The sequence below is a fragment of the Acipenser ruthenus genome, chromosome 7, assembly GCF_902713425.1.
Source record: "Acipenser ruthenus chromosome 7, fAciRut3.2 maternal haplotype, whole genome shotgun sequence".
Lineage (NCBI taxonomy): Eukaryota > Metazoa > Chordata > Actinopteri > Acipenseriformes > Acipenseridae > Acipenser > Acipenser ruthenus.
The window spans coordinates 28,213,467-28,232,731 of NC_081195.1; the positions used below are offsets into that span (position 1 = coordinate 28,213,467).

The following is a 19,265-nucleotide window of genomic DNA, read 5'->3' on the forward strand; positions in this document are numbered from 1 at the left end:
AGGGCTCTAGAAATATTTTCATAGACAATGAGGAACACTATTTTTGAACTGTGTTTTTCTTTGTTTTTGTTTAATTTTCAAAACACATTTTACCCACAGTGCCACTGTGTTAAGCAGATGTATGATGTTAATGTACTTATCAAAAATTTGTAAAATCTCAATAAAAAGACGAGGTCTATTGAGAACGGATCGGCAAATTGCAGGCAGCAGTGTGGAGGGTCGTCGGTTCAAGCCCAAGTGGGGGGACATTGCTGCTGTACCCTTGAGCAAGAGCAGACATGTGTAAGGAGAGCTCCTGATAAAAGTTTAAAAAACAGTGTTTTCAACTTTTTATTTTCACAATCTTTTTATTTTATATTATTTCTAAAGCAGCAGAGCACCTTTTTTGTTAATTAAAAACTTTTATTTAGTGTTTTAAAAACACATTTTATTTCTATTTTTCTTTTGTTCTCCTACACTTGCTTGTTTGCAAGTGTAGGAGGGCAGCCATTTTGGCTTGTTTTTTTCCTTTGTTTGTATTGTTCTTTTAATTTTTATTTCATTTTAACTAGTTTCTTTTCTTTGCTTTTTAATTTTGTATTAAAGAGCACTTTCTTAAGTTTATTTTAAAATCATTTAAAATCACTGCACTGTTTTAGTTTTTGTTTTAAAAATCCTTTTGTTTTAATCCCCTGCTTCTGCCTTGTGCAGAGTGGGGGAAGGGCAGGCAAGGAGCACAGGCCGTGTGCTCCTTTGTTTGCCCTTAGTTTGGTTTTGATTTTCTTTTAAGTTTAAAACTATTTTTTAGTTTTAAACTTTGATTTATTTTTGAATTTTTCTTTTACCCCTGCACTATTGAAGTGCAGGGGTGTGTCAATTTGTGTCAATTTGTATTTATTTATTTATTTAAAAATAGATAAATACGTTTGTTTGTATTAAATAAAAAAAAAAAACAAAAAAAAAAACCTTTGTGCTTTTTGTTTTATTTTTATTTTTGTGTGTGTGTGAATTTTTATTTTTGTTGTTTTAAAACTAAATAAATAATTTTTTGTTTGTTTGTTTTACTCTTTTTTTGTTTATTTAATTATTAAAAAAACAAAAAAACAAACAAAAAAAAAAAAAAAACCTTTGTGTTCTGTGTGCCCCTGCACTATTGGAGTGCAGGGGTGTGCAATTGTGTTTGTTTTATTTTGATTTATTGTTTGTTTGTTTGTTTTATAAACAAATAAAAATTAAAATGAGTGGGCAAGCTCCACAGGCCCCAAAAAAGTGGGCACAGGTGGCTGCAGGGGAGGCTGCAGCCCCCTTTAAAAATATGACCAGGAGGCACGGGGTCAGGTGCCTCCTCCGAGATACCCTCTCGATAGAGGCCATGGTGAAAGCCATGGCCAAGGTGGTCGGGCCACGCACACCGCTATCGAGAGGGGTCTCGCGGTCGGGGGGATATACGTCCCCATTGAACCCTTGGAGGGGTTGGGCAGCAGGGTCATCCTTTCTAACGTCCCACCTTTTTTGAAGGATGACCTCCTGAAGCCCCATCTTCAGGCCCTAGGGGAGTTAAAAACGGGCATCCACCCCATCCCCCTAGGGTGCAAGGACCAACCCCTCCGCCACGTGCTGTCCTTCCGACGCCAGGTGACCATCCACCTGGCGGGGAGGGACGCCGTGGAGGGAAACTTTGTGGTCCCCTTTCAGGGGACCAATTATGTCATCTTTTATTATCTCCGCTGCCTTAAGAACTGGCGCCCGGTCTCGCTGCTATGCACGGACTATAAAATCGTGGCCAAGGCCGCCTCCTTGAGGCTCAAGTCCGTGCTGGCAGACGTGATCCACCCCGACCAGTCCTACACGGTCCCGAACCGGATGATTTTCGATAACATCTTCCTGGTTCGGGACCTCCTGCACTACTGCAGGAGGACCGGTCGGTCGGTCGCCTTCCTGTCGCTGGATCAGGAGAAGGCGTTCGACCGGGTGGATCACGAGTATCTCTTCGGAACCCTGCGAGCGTTCGGATTCGGGCCGCGTTTCGTCGGCCTGTTCCGGATGCTCTACGCCTCTGCCGAGTGCCTGTTGAAGGTCAACTGGTCCCTGACCGCGCCCCTCGCGTTCGGGAGAGGAGTACGTCAGGGCTGCCCTCTGTCCGGACAACTGTACGCGCTGTGCATCGAGCCCTTCCTCTGCCTCCTTCGCAGGAGGCTCACGGGGTTGGTGCTCGGCGCGCCGGACACGAGGGTGGTCCTGTCGGCCTACGCCGACGACGTGCTCCTGGTGGCCTCCGACCCGGTTGACCTGGAGAGGATGCGGAGCTGCCAGAGTGTATACTCTGCCGCTTCCTCTGCCAGGATCAACTGGGACAAGTGCTCCGGGTTACTAGTAGGTCCCTGGCGGGTGGACTCCCTCCCTGCCACGCTCCAACAGTTCCAGTGGAGCGCGGACAGTTTTAAATATCTGGGAGTCCACCTGAGCCCCGCGGAGACCTCGGTCGCAGCCAACTGGGTGGAGTTGGAGGACAAGGTGGTTGCGAGGCTGAGGTCGTGGTCGGGTTTGCTGAAACTGCTTTCCTTCAGGGGACGGGCTTTAGTGATAAACCAACTGGTGGCGTCGATGCTTTGGCATCGACTCACCGTCCTGAGCCCGCCCCCTGAGTTTGTGGCCAGGGTCCAGAGGAAGCTGACGGACTTCTTCTGGGCCGGAAAGCACTGGGTCTCTGCGGGGGTGCTGAGCCTCCCTCTGGCCGAGGGAGGGCAAGGGTTGGTGTGCATCAAGAGCCAGGTGCACACCTTCCGCCTCCAGACCCTGCAGAGATTCCTGTACGCGGACCCGGCCCCGCAGTGGTGCACGCTGGCGTCCCTCCTCTTGCGCCAGCTGCACGACCTGGGCTACGACCGGCAGCTCTTTTGGATCGATCTCCGGGGAATCCGTCTCCCCGAGCTGCCGGTCTTTTACCAGGACCTGCTCAGGACCCGGAGCATGTTTGACATCGGCCGAGACGCGGTTCCGACCGAGGGGGAGGAATTCCTTCTGGAGCCCCTGCTGCACAACCCCCATCTAGGTGCGCAGGCGTTGGAATCCCCCGCGGTGCGGAGCCTGTTGATCTCGGCCAAGGTGACCAGAGTCTGGGATCTCCTGGATCACCAACGCTCGGCGTGGCTGACTCCCGGGTCGCTGGTCGCCAGGGCGACTCGGGGGACCCTCAGAACAGCCCGCCGAGCGATCCGGGAGTGCAAGGCAGCTTTGCACCCAGACTCTGTCGGGTATCTCGAGGGGGTCCTCAGGACCGGGGAGCCATCGTCCCTCCCTACCCCCGGCTCTCCGGCCCTGCTGATCAGACCAAAGGATCGGGCTCCCCCTCAGCCTCCCCTCGAGAATCACCTGAGCAGGACCTCGCAGTTCTCCTCGACCCCCCTTCGTTCCGTGTCGAGGGGGACCCTGTACGCGATGGCGCTCCACACCCTCCACTTCCTCGCCCTCGTCTCCCGCCGAGACACCGCTTGGCGGGAGCCCCTCCAACCCCCGGAGGGCGAGAGGCCCCAGTGGGAGGCCTTGTACTCCCCGCTGGTCCCCAGAGGCGCTGGGGACCTGGGCTGGAGGGTGCTACACGGAGCGCTCGCGTCAGGAGAGGTCCTGCGTCACTTCACCGACTCGGACCCCGCATGCCCATTCTGCGGCGAGTCCGAGTCGGTGTTTCACATTTATTTTCTTTGCGCCAGGCTGCAGCCGTTCTTTTTGTTCTTGAAGAACCTCCTGCTGCAGTTCTGGCTGCATTTTTCCCCCACCCTTTTTATTTTCGGGCACCCTGTTCGTGGCTCCACCAGGAAGAGAGACCTCCTGGTGAATCTGCTCCTGGCTCTTGGCAAACTTACCATCTACAAGACCAGGAAGCGTAAGATCACCGGGGAGGGTCTCTTTGACTGTGGGGCCATGTTCAGGGCCCTCCTCCGTTCCCGGGTGGCGTTGGAGCACGCCGACGTGGAGTCCACTGGCGACATGGCGTCTTTTGTCGACCAGTGGGCTCTGGGTGGCGTGCTCTGCGCCACCCCCCCCTTTGTTTTGAAAATTTAATTTACAGTTTTTTGTTGGCACCCCCTTTTGATTAGGGGGCGCCATACTGTATTTTTTCACCGGCTGCCATTAGGCAGCTGGTGCACCGGCTGCCAATAGGCGGCCGGCGCAGTTTTTACCGGCCAATAAATAGGCTGTACCCTTGAGCAAAGTATATCTAGATTGCTCCAGTAAAAACACAACTCTTTAAATGGGTAACTGTATGTAAAAATAATGTGATATCTTGTAACAAGTCGCCCTGGATAAGGGCGTCAGCTAAGAAATTAATAATATAATAATAATAATAATAATAATAATAATAATAATAATAATAATAATAATAATAAATTGTAAGCAGCCACAAAATCAGGATAGAAAGCTGGAATGATAAACATGTCTTACGATTGTAAGTCGCCCTGGATAAGGGCGTCTGCTAAGAAATAAATAAATAATAATAATATGATGAATTTAAACACCAATATTTATTTTGTATAGTGTACATATGTATATTAGATCATTGCAAGCAAATTGAATCCCTTTTACTCGGTTAGTGTTTGAGCAAAATATTTCTTTATTTTCTCTCTTCGTTGTACACGTCGCTCTCAGAACAGCCAGCAGGAAGGCTGAGATGTACAGTACTGTGCAAAAGTTTTAGGCAGGTGTGAAAAAATTCTGTAAAGTAAGAATGCTTTAAAAAATAGACATGTTAATAGTTTATATTTATCAATTAACAAAATGCAAAGTGAGTGAAAAGAAGAAAAATCTACATCAAATCAATATTTGGTGTGACCACCCTTTGCCTTCAAAACAACATCAATTCTTCTAGGTACACTTGCACACAGTTTTTGAAGGAACTCGGCAGGTAGGTTGGCCCAAACATCTTGGAGAACTAACCACAGTTCTTCTGTGGATTTAGGCAGCCTCAGTTGCTTCTCTCTCTTCGTGTAATCCCAGACAGACTCGATGATGTTGAGATCAGGGCTCTGTGGGGGCCACACCATCACTTCCAGGACTCCTTGTTCTTCTTTACGCTGAAGATAGTTCTTAATGACTTTCACTGTATGTTTGGGGTCGTTGTCATGATGCAGAATAAATTTGGGGCCAATCAGATGCCTCCCTGATGGTATTGCATGATGGATAAGTATCTGCCTGTACTTCAGCATTGAGGAGACCATTAATTCTGACCAAATCCCCAACTCCATTTGCAGAAATGCAGCCCCAAACTTGCAAGGAACCTCCACCATGCTTCACTGTTGCCTGCAGACACTCATTTGTGTACCACTCTCCAGCACTTCGGCGAACAAACTGCCTTCTGCTACAGCCAAATATTTCAAATTTTGACTCCTCAGTCCAGAGCACCTGCTGCCATTTTTCTGCACCCCAGTTCCTGTGTTTTCATGCATAGTTGAGTCGCTTGGCCTTGTTTCCACGTCGGAGGTATGGCTTTTTGGACGCAAGTCTTCCATGAAGGCCACTTCTGACCAGACTTCTCTGGACAGTAGATGGGTGTACCAGGGTCCCACTGTTTTCTGCCAATTCTGAGCTGATGGCACTGCTGGACATCTTCCGATTGCGAAGGGAAGTAAGCATGATGTGTCTTTCATCTGCTACAGTAAGTTTCCTTGGCCGACCATTGCGTCTACGGTCCTCAACGTTGCCTGTTTCTTTGTGCTTCTTCAAAAGAGCTTGGACAGCACATCTGGAAACCCCTGTCTGCCTTGAAATTTCTGCCTGGGAGAGACCTTGCTGATGCAGTATAACTACCTTGTGTCTTGTTGCTGTGCTCAGTCTTGCCATGGTGTATGACTTTTGACAGTAAACTGTCTTCAGCAACCTCACCTTGTTAGCTGAGTTTAGCTGTTCCTCACCCAGTTTTATTCCTCCTACACAGTGTTTCAACCTACATATTGAATTGATGATCATTAGTACCTGTTTTGTATAATTGTTTAATCATACACCTGACTATATGCCTACAAAATCCCTGACTTTGTGCAAGTGTACCTAGAAGAATTGATGCTGTTTTGAAGGCAAAGGGTGGTCACACCAAATATGGATTTGATTTAGATTTTTCTTCTGTTCACTCACTTTGCATTTAGTTAATTGATAAATATAAAAATGTCTATTGTTGAAAGCATTCTTACTTTACAGCATTTTTTCACACTTGCCTAAAACTTTTGCACAGTACTGTATATATCTGCACATCAAACAGGTTGCCTTCACTTTCTATATTTATTTTAAATGCTACCATTTCCCGGAAATGTAAGTTTCGTTACACACTTTAAAAACATTGCACAGTACTTAAATTCGGCCTAATTTGACACATGCATATATAATTATTTAATATTGTTATACTAGTGGGGTCTAGTGTATGTGAATATCTCCTGTGTTTGTATTGTCAACTGTATGTATTGGTTGTGTTTTATGTATTGAAACCCCCAAGCACTCCCTCCTCTGTCTCTGAAATTGTTACATTTGTGTGGCGGGAAGGAGCCTTGTTATATAAACTCGGAGCGGGAGTATTGGCGCGCTCTGATTCCCAGCTGCGTTAGGGTGAGGTACTGTACTGCGGGACTGTGCTGCGGTATGAGTGTACTACACGGAGGGCCTTGCAGTGCTGAATACAACCTCTGTACTGTTACATTGTTTTCTTAATAAACGGTTGGTTTCAGTTAAACTGGCTGAGTCAGTGCCTTATTTTCTGCCGCCGGATAAAGCAAGCCTTTGGTCTCCATCCACCCTTCAACGATCTGCGAGACTCGCGCAGCGACCTGCCCGGGGTAAGCCAGTGAGTAAGCCGAACGAGATGGACGGGCAGGAGGTAACAATATACATATGACTAAACATTTCAAAATGAATATAAAAAATGAATAACAACAAATAACATGATTACATTTCAGAATAACAAATACCTGTATAATGTACCACTGCCTACTCTTAAGGTTTCTTCTTTTTAATAACAGTCTATCAGTTGTTTTGTAGGAAGGTGCAGCTGTTAATAGAATTGAAAACAAAATAAATGTATTAATTAAAACTTTCTCTGAATTGTACATGCACTGTAGATGCATTGAGCAAGACGGATTCAATTAGGCCTATGCTTCTTTTGTTTTCCTTTGCTGCTTTGCAAGTGTATATTTGTGAAATTCACCTTGCGATGAATTAAAACAAAAAATTACTTACAAAACACATGATCTGCATCATAAATCTCACTAACAGTTCAGTTTGTATTTTTACATATTAGGGAATCATGTTAAACTTACACAGGCGAGTATTTTGATTACGACTTGTAATTGTAAAATATTTTAATTTCATGTAGCCTATAACATATGAATAAAATATCATGAAAGTTTATATTTATTTTATTCTACAAAATTTTCATTGTAACGCATTTATCGCAGATGGGAGTGTAAATCAGCAACATCTTCGTTCTATATAAACTCAATATCAAGCTTTGATAAATACTGTATTTACGTCAAAATCCGCCTTAGATTAAATTTGGCATGACCGTTTCTGAACGCTGCCCCGGTTTTATATCGTCTTTTTTGTTTCCGTTTTATTGACTTTTGTTTTTGATTTATTTTGAATGTTTTATTTGATTTTGATTTGTTTTATCTTTATGCATCTTTAAAAGATTTGTAATGTATACTAGTAAAAGTTAAATTTTAAGTGTTTTAGAATTTTGGAGTTTTAACACACAGTTTTATACACTGTCTCTTTACTTATGTTGTATAGTTTAAGTTTATTGTCAGTACTGTTTTATGTTCACTGTTTTTGAACGTTTTAAGAGAACACTCCCCGGCCCTCACATACACTGTTTTTTATAGATGGTTCTTTTTTTTTCCAGTCACTTTTAAAGCAGCACAGGTTTTATCATGTTGATTTTAATCTGTGTCTGTTTTAACCTTGTACATAGTGTAGCAGGGTTGTAGTTTCACCAGCGTATCCATTGTAATAAGCCTGTATATATTAGAGCGACCTCGTGTGATCAGCAAGTGGAAAGGCAAGTGTTAGTTGGAATGCGGATGGACTGATCCAAAATAAGTCATAGGGAGAACGTAATATTCAAATGTGAAAAATATCCAAAACATCGTGTTTCTAGAATCAGAATATTATCTGAATTAGTGCTTATAGACTTCCAGTCGTATATATTTTATCCTTATCGATTCAATGGCCCTACAGGGAACTGTTTTAATAATTGAAACTTGGGTCAGTCCATCTCTAAGAAACCGCTGTCACTGCAATTACCTACTGCCCAGTTTGTAATGTACCTGGCGTAGGTAGGTTGTCTTTCCACGTCGCTCCCGTATCTGTCTGGAAATTATTATTATTATTATTATTATTATTATTATTATTATTACTATTATTATTATTATTATTATTATTATATAAATTGGTTTACTTTTTGTATATATTGTTATTATTGTGTTTGTATACTGTGATATGTGGTGGGAAAGGTTTGTTTTTAGTCTTTATTTGTTATTATTGTTCTCGAATCTATTTAGAAAATAAAACGGTAACACACGTAAATACTAATGTATAGAGAATACAATACTTTTGTTTAATAGTAAATGTTCTCATGTAAATATAGAAATGCATGACGGTATTGTTCAGTGTGCTGTGTTCGGTCTGGAGATGTCACTTGGACAGTTGCACGACGGTATTGTTCAGTGTGCTGTGTTTGGTCTGGAGATGTCACTTGGGCAGTTGCACAACAGTATTCCTCAATGGGTGGATGTCGTTCGGAATATTTTACATTAACAATAACTCAACGGGCTGTGGTTGGCCAGGAGATGCTACATGGACAGTTGCACGATAGTAACTCTCAACGTGCTGTGATCGGTCTGGAGTTTGCTGAAATTGTGGATGTGTCTGTGTCTCTGGTTTCTGATGTGTTATTGTAGTTGTTGTGAGTGGGCTGCCATTTGTTGATCCTTATCCTGTAGTATTTATGTTGTTGTTTTCTTTGTCGTTTCATGGTGAAAGGCATGATGGTTCCAGTGTTTCAGGCTGACTTACAATTGTCACAATTATAGCACATTCTGTTCACATACAATTACCTATTTATCCAGTTGTTTATACTGAATCTAGGTAAAATACCTTGCTCAAGGGTACAACAGCAGTATCCCGCACCTGGGATTGAACCCACAACCCTCTGGTCAAGAGTCCAGAGCACTAACCACTACTCCACACTGCTGGCCCTGAGTCTAGATACAAAGTAATGTGTCGATTTAAACCAAAGTAATGGTTTTGGAGACATTTTCTAGGGGAAACTGATATAAAGAAAAAACTACTTCAGATAATTCAAGAAAACAGAAAAAATGTTTAAACACATATAGTACAGTGGCTAAGATAAGAGTGTGTAATAAGCAAAACCCGGTGTCTGACCTTCATACATTTGTTTAAAATGTTGTGTTTGTGAAATAATAGAACAAGTATAAAAGCTACACTGAAAAACACTTGTCACACTTTTAAAACACATCATTGGGTTTATGATTTGAAATGTGTTTAGGATTTAAACACCGTGTGGTGTTTTATAAACTCTTGCACGTGTTTATGATTTGTAACACTTTTTAAACATTTATACACATTTATAACAGGGCTGGTGTTTAAAATCTAAACAAAAATGGCACAGATTAAACACATCACGTTTAACAATTATTTAGAGTTCCAAATGACTAAACACCAGTGTTACACCTAATGACGTATGAACACTGCTGTTTAGGAATAGAGCTCTTCTATTTGTATTTTTTTTTACTATACACACATGCCATTTACATACAAACATTTCACAAGTCTGTGGTTTTACAGTGCAACTGTATGAAAAGACAGAGGTAGCCATAATATAGTCAAATTTAATGTCACTGAAATTGAAATGTCCCAGGCCGAATATAATGAATGTTGTGACTATTTTATTATTAATGATCAATACTGTGATAAAATAACTGCAACTTTTATGCATGCTTTCCTGTTTAAACATGTTTAAATGGTTTACATCAATTATTATTTATTTCTTAGCAGACGCCCTTACCAGGGCAACTTACAATTGTTACAAGATATCACATTATACATTATCTCACATTATTATTTGTTTATTTAGCAGACGTCTTTATCCAAAGTGACTTACAGAGACTAGGGTGTGTGAACAATGCATCAGCTGCAGAGTCACTTACAATTACGTCTCACCCGAAAGACAGAGCACAAGGAGGTTAAGTGACTTGCACAAGGTCACACAATGAGTCAGTGGCTGAGGTGGGATTTGAACCGGGGAACTCCTGGTTACAAGCCGTTTTCTTTAACCACTGGATCACACTGATTCCTATGATAATGATATCACTTTATTATTTTTTTTAACATACAATTCCCCATTTATACAGAGGTTTTTACTGGAGCAGTGTCCCCCACCTGGGATTGAAACCACGACCCTCCGGTCAAGAGTGCAGAGCCCTAACCACTACTCCACATAGCTCTCGTACTATTCCACACTGCTGCACATCGATAAGGCAGTTGCATTGATATATTAAGATTTCCATTACACGAGAGTAGATGTTAAAACTTCATGCTGATTTGAACTCGGCTCTCGCCAAGATAAGCACCAACTAAGACGTAGCTTTACAGTAAACTAATGTGATCCATATGCGTCTCCATCCATTTACGTTTCCTTCCATATGATGATGTAGATATCCTTCTGTCTGGTGTTAATGGCTGAAGTGTAATGCTGGCTCCAGGGATCAGCTTATTTTGCCTCCCTGGCGCATCAGCACACACAACGGCTGCGATGCTGGCTCCGGGGATCAACCAAAGTGCGGCCTCCCCAGCGCATCAGCATGACAACCGTCTGGATTGAGCTAAGTAGGGTACATCTCTGGGGTTTTCAAGTGGGCACCTTCCATCCTCAGTGTTTCGTCGACTAGCCCACGACACCTCAAGAGGGCTCGACGGTGATTCTGGCGTCCCAGCATCACCCCCCTCCGTCCCCCACTCAACTCAGCCCAGCTTACTTACCTGTCCCCAGCCAGAATCTTTCCGTCTCAACCACAGCCAGTTGCTGCTCCTCTCTGCTGCTTCAGATAAGTTCTTCACTGTGCGACGCAACTCTTGGCCACTGAATCCGACGTCTCTGAGAAACCGGGTTGTAGAGTGTGCCACAAATCCTCGACAACCCACTTCCACTGGGTAAACCCGAACTCTCCATCCTCGCTGTTCCGCTTCAGTGGCTAGTTCAGCATACCGCAGTTTCTTCCTCTCATACGCCTCATCTACAGCATCCTCCCATGGCACTGTTAACTCTACCAGGTGAACAAGGCGTGCTGATCCAGACCACAAGACAATATCTGGTCGAAGGTTAGTGGTGGCAATCTCAGGTGGAAAAATAAGCCGTTGACCAACATCTGCCAGCATATTCCAGTCTCTAGCAGCTTCCAGTTGTCCTGGGCGAGGATTGGTTTTAACACCTTTTCTTGGTGGTTGCTCTCCTGGGCGGAGGAATGTTGTCTTTTGTGTGTAATGTTTTGATGGAACAGGTGGCAACTTATTGGTCATGTTACGCTTGTCTTCCAATGCTAAGGCCAAACATCGCAGCACCTGGTCATGGCGCCAAGTAAACCGTCCTTGGCTAAGAGCCACCTTACATCCTGTCAAAATGTGCCTTAATGTTGCAGGTGATGAACACAAAGGACATGAGGGATCCTCTCCTACCCAGAGGTTTAGGTTCTGTGGTGATGGGAGAACATCATATGTTGACCTGATGAGGAAACTGATCCTGCTCTGTTCCATTGACCATAGGTCTTGCCAGCCAATCTTGCGTTGTTCCACACTCTCCCATCTCATCCATTCTCCCTGTTTGGCCTGGGAAATGGCCTTTATACACCTCATCCTCTCCTCCTGCTTTTGCACCTCGTTGACTACCAGCTTCCTTCTTTGAGCTGGGGCCGCCTTGTGCCATGTAGGAGGAGTTGAACTGAAACCAAGACCCCCTCTTCCATGCTGAACTTGCCCCATGATATCACCAATTCGAAGGGCAGCCTTTGCATCTTCCACAGCTTTCTTTGCCGCCCACTTTCTTCCAGTTTTCAACACAGGTGCTGCCTCCCTTACGCATTTATCGCGTGACTCTACTAATGTCATTTCCAGTCTGACCTTGGCGCACTTAAACTCCTCGGTTAGAGCAGAGACTGGTAGCTGCAGTATTCCTTTACCATAAAGTCCCACTCTGCTGAGGCAGCGTGGAACTCCCAACCATTTCCTGATGTATGAACTGATTAAAGCTTCCAGCTTCTCTACTGTTGTCAAAGAAACCTCGTACACAGTCAGTGGCCACAGCAACCTCGGCAGTAGACCAAACTGAAAGCACCAGAGTTTTAGTTTACCTGGTAGAGCGCAGCTGTCTATGCTCTTCAACCCTTCCACTGCTTGTTGTCTAACTTCTCCCACACGAACTGTGTCCTTTAGATCCCCGTCGTACCATCTCCCAAGACTCTTCACTGGCTTCTCAGACACTGTTGGTATTGCCTCACCATTAATGAAGAATGTTTTATCTACTACTTTGCCTTTAATTATAGAGATGCTCCTTGATTTAGTGGGCTTGAATTGCATTCGTGCCCATTCAATGTTATTGGTTAATTTGCCCAATAATCGATTAGTGCAGGCTACTGTTGTAGTCATGGTTGTCATGTCATCCATGTATGCTCGAATTGGTGGTAGTCGCATTCCAGAAGCCAAGCGCTCTCCTCCTACTACCCATTTTGATGCCCTAATGATTACTTCCATTGCCATGGTAAAAGCCAGTGGAGAAATGGTGCATCCTGCCATTATTCCAACCTCTAGGCATTGCCATGTAGTGCTGAATTCTGAAGTTGAAAAACTGAATTGCAAATCTCCAAAATAGGCTTTCACTAAATTTGTTATTGTCATCGGTACACTGAAAAAATCAAATGCTGCCCAAAGTAGTTCATGTGGCACTGAACCATATGCATTAGCCAAATCCAGGAATGTCACATGGAGCTCCTTCCTCTCCTTTTTAGCTGATTGAATTTGTTGCCAGATCACATTGATGTGTTCTAAGCAACCTGGGAAACCTGGAATGCCCGCTTTTTGTATTGAAGTGTCAATGAAGCAGTTCTTTAATAGGTAAGCTGACAATCTCTGAGCAATAATGCTGAAGAAAATCTTGCCTTCTACGTTTAATAGGGAAATGGGACGAAACTGACTGATGCTTGTAGAATCTTTTTCTTTAGGTATAAAGACTCCACCTGCTCGGCGCCATGCTCTTGGTACAACCTGTTTTTCCCATGCCACTTTCATCAATTTCCACAGAATTCGTAGAACTCCTGAAGCACTCTTGTACACTCTGTACGGAACTCCATTAGGCCCTGGAGATGATGAAGCCCTTGCTTTTTTCACAGCTTGCTCTATTTCTTTCCACTTAGGTGCACAGTCCTCCATTTGGTATTCTGGTGGATTGATAGGTGGGATGTCTGACGGAATTGACATAGGCTCCTGCCTTTTTGAATCTGTATGTGTTTCCTCCAAATATCTCTCCAGCTCAACCTTAGATGCTTTTAGTGTGCCATTCTTCTCACTGGTGAATAACTTCTTTACAAATTTGAATGGGTCTTTATAAAAGTTAGCTCTCGCACGCTCCTTCTTTTTGTAGCGTTTCCGTAGGCGCTCAGCTCTGCGCAATGTTGCAAGCTTATCTTTTATGACCCTTTGTAAGAGATTGAGTCCCTCCTTCTGACTTTGTTCTGCTCTTCTCCATTGGTTCCTCAGCTGTCTCCTTTCTCTAACTAAGCGTTCAATCTCCTGCTGCCGTCTAGACTTTCCAGGAATAGTTTGTACTTTTTCCTTCCTTTTTTCAACTCCAAACCTCTCACTTCCATATGCGTAGATGATGTCCCCAAATTTATCCAGCTTCTTTTCAACTGTTCCACTTAATCTTTCCAATGCAACGCAGAGATCTGTGTTTACTGTGTCCCATGCAGTTTTCTCACAAGCTCTTGGCCATTTAACTCCAGGCTTGTGCCCGTTGAGGTTCTTTTCTCTCTTATGCTGGTTTGTCTGACCGGGTTCACAAGGATCATTAGGTTCATCACTAACTGTGTCCATGCAAGTCCTCCTCACATCTATGACAGGGGTGCTGATATCCTGCGAACTGTGGTTTGCTTCCTGTCGCTGGATTTCATTCGACTGACTTGACTGACTTCGTAAGAAGTACTGATCAATGCGAGGCCCTTGTCCCTTCTCCCTCAAGCATTTCATTCTCCCTTGATGAATCTTCAAACCCCTGACCGTTGTCGCCTTGCTCCAGCCGCAGACACAAACCTGGAGTTCCATGTCTTTGTTAACTGCAGATCTTGAACTAGTCTTTTGTGAAGTACTCTCCATACTCATATCCGTTTCCGTTCCTAAGTAGTTAACCGTGTTGTCCAACGTTGAGTCATCTTCCGCCCCCGCTCTCGCAGACTCTAGGGGTATTTTTCTCTTTAATTTCTTAGAAGCCTTGGGCGGGTGTCTCCAGCATCCTGTAAACACAGAGCTGGATACTGCCGACAAGGGTAGCTAACCCTTACCAGCCCCAATGGGGTCTCTTTCCTCCTGTCAGCTGTCTCTCCAGGCTGTCACAAGGTCTTTCCCTTGTTGCCAGCTGCACTATTCACAGCAGTCACTGGACGTATCCAGATCTTCATGATTTCCATTACACGAGAGTAGATGTTAAAACTTCATGCTGATTTGAACTCGGCTCTCGCCAAGATAAGCACCAACTAAGACGTAGCTTTACAGTAAACTAATGTGATCCATATGCGTCTCCATCCATTTACGTTTCCTTCCATATGATGATGTAGATATCCTTCTGTCTGGTGTTAATGGCTGAAGTGTAATGCTGGCTCCAGGGATCAGCTTATTTTGCCTCCCTGGCGCATCAGCACACACAACGGCTGCGATGCTGGCTCCGGGGATCAACCAAAGTGCGGCCTCCCCAGCGCATCAGCATGACAACCGTCTGGATTGAGCTAAGTAGGGTACATCTCTGGGGTTTTCAAGTGGGCACCTTCCATCCTCAGTGTTTCGTCGACTAGCCCACGACACCTCAAGAGGGCTCGACGGTGATTCTGGCGTCCCAGCATCACCCCCCTCCGTCCCCCACTCAACTCAGCCCAGCTTACTTACCTGTCCCCAGCCAGAATCTTTCCGTCTCAACCACAGCCAGTTGCTGCTCCTCTCTGCTGCTTCAGATAAGTTCTTCACTGTGCGACGCAACTCTTGGCCACTGAATCCGACGTCTCTGAGAAACCGGGTTGTAGAGTGTGCCACAAATCCTCGACAACCCACTTCCACTGGGTAAACCCGAACTCTCCATCCTCGCTGTTCCGCTTCAGTGGCTAGTTCAGCATACCGCAGTTTCTTCCTCTCATACGCCTCATCTACAGCATCCTCCCATGGCACTGTTAACTCTACCAGGTGAACAAGGCGTGCTGATCCAGACCACAAGACAATATCTGGTCGAAGGTTAGTGGTGGCAATCTCAGGTGGAAAAATAAGCCGTTGACCAACATCTGCCAGCATATTCCAGTCTCTAGCAGCTTCCAGTTGTCCTGGGCGAGGATTGGTTTTAACACCTTTTCTTGGTGGTTGCTCTCCTGGGCGGAGGAATGTTGTCTTTTGTGTGTAATGTTTTGATGGAACAGGTGGCAACTTATTGGTCATGTTACGCTTGTCTTCCAATGCTAAGGCCAAACATCGCAGCACCTGGTCATGGCGCCAAGTAAACCGTCCTTGGCTAAGAGCCACCTTACATCCTGTCAAAATGTGCCTTAATGTTGCAGGTGATGAACACAAAGGACATGAGGGATCCTCTCCTACCCAGAGGTTTAGGTTCTGTGGTGATGGGAGAACATCATATGTTGACCTGATGAGGAAACTGATCCTGCTCTGTTCCATTGACCATAGGTCTTGCCAGCCAATCTTGCGTTGTTCCACACTCTCCCATCTCATCCATTCTCCCTGTTTGGCCTGGGAAATGGCCTTTATACACCTCATCCTCTCCTCCTGCTTTTGCACCTCGTTGACTACCAGCTTCCTTCTTTGAGCTGGGGCCGCCTTGTGCCATGTAGGAGGAGTTGAACTGAAACCAAGACCCCCTCTTCCATGCTGAACTTGCCCCATGATATCACCAATTCGAAGGGCAGCCTTTGCATCTTCCACAGCTTTCTTTGCCGCCCACTTTCTTCCAGTTTTCAACACAGGTGCTGCCTCCCTTACGCATTTATCGCGTGACTCTACTAATGTCATTTCCAGTCTGACCTTGGCGCACTTAAACTCCTCGGTTAGAGCAGAGACTGGTAGCTGCAGTATTCCTTTACCATAAAGTCCCACTCTGCTGAGGCAGCGTGGAACTCCCAACCATTTCCTGATGTATGAACTGATTAAAGCTTCCAGCTTCTCTACTGTTGTCAAAGAAACCTCGTACACAGTCAGTGGCCACAGCAACCTCGGCAGTAGACCAAACTGAAAGCACCAGAGTTTTAGTTTACCTGGTAGAGCGCAGCTGTCTATGCTCTTCAACCCTTCCACTGCTTGTTGTCTAACTTCTCCCACACGAACTGTGTCCTTTAGATCCCCGTCGTACCATCTCCCAAGACTCTTCACTGGCTTCTCAGACACTGTTGGTATTGCCTCACCATTAATGAAGAATGTTTTATCTACTACTTTGCCTTTAATTATAGAGATGCTCCTTGATTTAGTGGGCTTGAATTGCATTCGTGCCCATTCAATGTTATTGGTTAATTTGCCCAATAATCGATTAGTGCAGGCTACTGTTGTAGTCATGGTTGTCATGTCATCCATGTATGCTCGAATTGGTGGTAGTCGCATTCCAGAAGCCAAGCGCTCTCCTCCTACTACCCATTTTGATGCCCTAATGATTACTTCCATTGCCATGGTAAAAGCCAGTGGAGAAATGGTGCATCCTGCCATTATTCCAACCTCTAGGCATTGCCATGTAGTGCTGAATTCTGAAGTTGAAAAACTGAATTGCAAATCTCCAAAATAGGCTTTCACTAAATTTGTTATTGTCATCGGTACACTGAAAAAATCAAATGCTGCCCAAAGTAGTTCATGTGGCACTGAACCATATGCATTAGCCAAATCCAGGAATGTCACATGGAGCTCCTTCCTCTCCTTTTTAGCTGATTGAATTTGTTGCCAGATCACATTGATGTGTTCTAAGCAACCTGGGAAACCTGGAATGCCCGCTTTTTGTATTGAAGTGTCAATGAAGCAGTTCTTTAATAGGTAAGCTGACAATCTCTGAGCAATAATGCTGAAGAAAATCTTGCCTTCTACGTTTAATAGGGAAATGGGACGAAACTGACTGATGCTTGTAGAATCTTTTTCTTTAGGTATAAAGACTCCACCTGCTCGGCGCCATGCTCTTGGTACAACCTGTTTTTCCCATGCCACTTTCATCAATTTCCACAGAATTCGTAGAACTCCTGAAGCACTCTTGTACACTCTGTACGGAACTCCATTAGGCCCTGGAGATGATGAAGCCCTTGCTTTTTTCACAGCTTGCTCTATTTCTTTCCACTTAGGTGCACAGTCCTCCATTTGGTATTCTGGTGGATTGATAGGTGGGATGTCTGACGGAATTGACATAGGCTCCTGCCTTTTTGAATCTGTATGTGTTTCCTCCAAATATCTCTCCAGCTCAACCTTAGATGCTTTTAGTGTGCCATTCTTCTCATCATTTTGTTTTAATACAATATATGGATTGGAACTAAATAAAATACGTATACAGTATATTAATGCCTAAAAGCGCATGTGTCAGTTTGTAGAATTGTGCACACTGTAAACTGAAAGAAAAGCAGCATAATGCCTGTAATTGTACTTTAAATGAATAACATCTGATAATGTCCCAGCTGTGCTTATTGGCACCGTTGCAGTAAAACATGGAAAACGACTGAAAATTGTACATTTTTCCGTCAACAAATATTTGCGCTTCTGCAGTGCTAGATTACACTATCACAAATTGACAATAAATATATGGCACATTAATAATGCAGACTTATAATAAATGCAAAATTAGCAAAATACTTTGCTGGTAAAATTGTCTTGTTTTACAGCAATATAACCTAGCAATGTCAGAATAGAATCGAACACAGTAAATAGTGAGAAATATTTGAACTTACTGTGTGTTACTGCCTGACATAAAATTAGTCCCTGAAGTCTTCCAGAATCTCCACAGTTTCAATATAATTCATGAATTGTACTTTATTTCAAGCCAACGAAGCTCTCAGCTTAGTTTTTTTCCACAACATAGTTTTGGATGATTAACAACTTTTGTTTTCATACCAATTCCAACAAAACAATCCATGCATTGCAGGTGCAGGGACGGATCCAGTAAGGGGGGGGAGGGGGGGTGTCCTTGGGGTCCTGAACCCCCCCCCCCCGTCATTAAAAATGTAAATGTATTCTTTGCTGTAACGGTATGTTTCATATCACGTATCCCCCCTTCATGACAGTCTGACCCCCCCCCATTCATGAACATTTATGTTATTTTTGCGCTCACGTATCAGGTGGTGTCTGGAATGATCCATATGCAATTAAAACAGCATGTGGAGGAGTGAAATAAATATATTTATAACTTGCCTGTAATGGAATGAGAGATGAAAAGTTCTGCTAGGAGAGAATAGTAGTGAGTAGCTGGCTGAGCCCAGCGACCCAGGAATCTTTAAGGCGAGCAAAGCGAGGTGGGAATTATTTAAAATGAGGGCATCGAGCTGGCATCGATACATTAAAAGTAAATCAACTAATTTTTGCAGTTTAATCTACTATTTGTTATTGTAAAGCAAAACTTCAAAGAAAAGTTTAAAGTACCTGGTATTGACAGGCAGTCTCCCGTCAAAGTAACAATCACTTCTGAAGGGGCCCACCGTCACCCACCCACCGTCCCATTCACGAAGCCCCCTTGCCTCCTTGTGTAACTTTTCCACATATTAGGCATCTTGTTTTGATTATGTATCGGGTATTTAGTGTGTGTTTAATTGTATGGGGAAATCCGAAATGATTAAAATGGAAATCAGGAAAAATGCAAAATAATAACATATATTTCATAGGGCCCTACATCTGCTAAGCAATAACAACACACACACACACCTCAGCACGAAATGCAACAATCACAAACACTCACACAGAGTACGTAACCACATGAAAACACAACATACTGTCTGTCTACACACCAACCCAGAGTT

The 19,265-nt window shown here is 44.1% G+C and overlaps 1 long non-coding RNA gene across 7 annotated transcripts in view; it reads left to right on the forward strand.

The window, feature by feature from the left end:
• The first annotated feature begins 6,371 nt into the window (after positions 1-6,371).
• LOC131737584 (uncharacterized) overlaps positions 6,372-19,265 on the forward strand; it is a 62,547-nt gene continuing 49,653 nt past the window's right edge. For 6 of the 7 annotated variants that reach the window (XR_009329232.1, XR_009329226.1, XR_009329231.1 and 3 more), the window contains exon 1: positions 6,372-6,838. This is a non-coding gene — a long non-coding RNA (uncharacterized LOC131737584). The remainder of the gene's footprint in view (positions 6,839-19,265) is intronic. The other variant, XR_009329228.1, reaches the window with a different exon arrangement.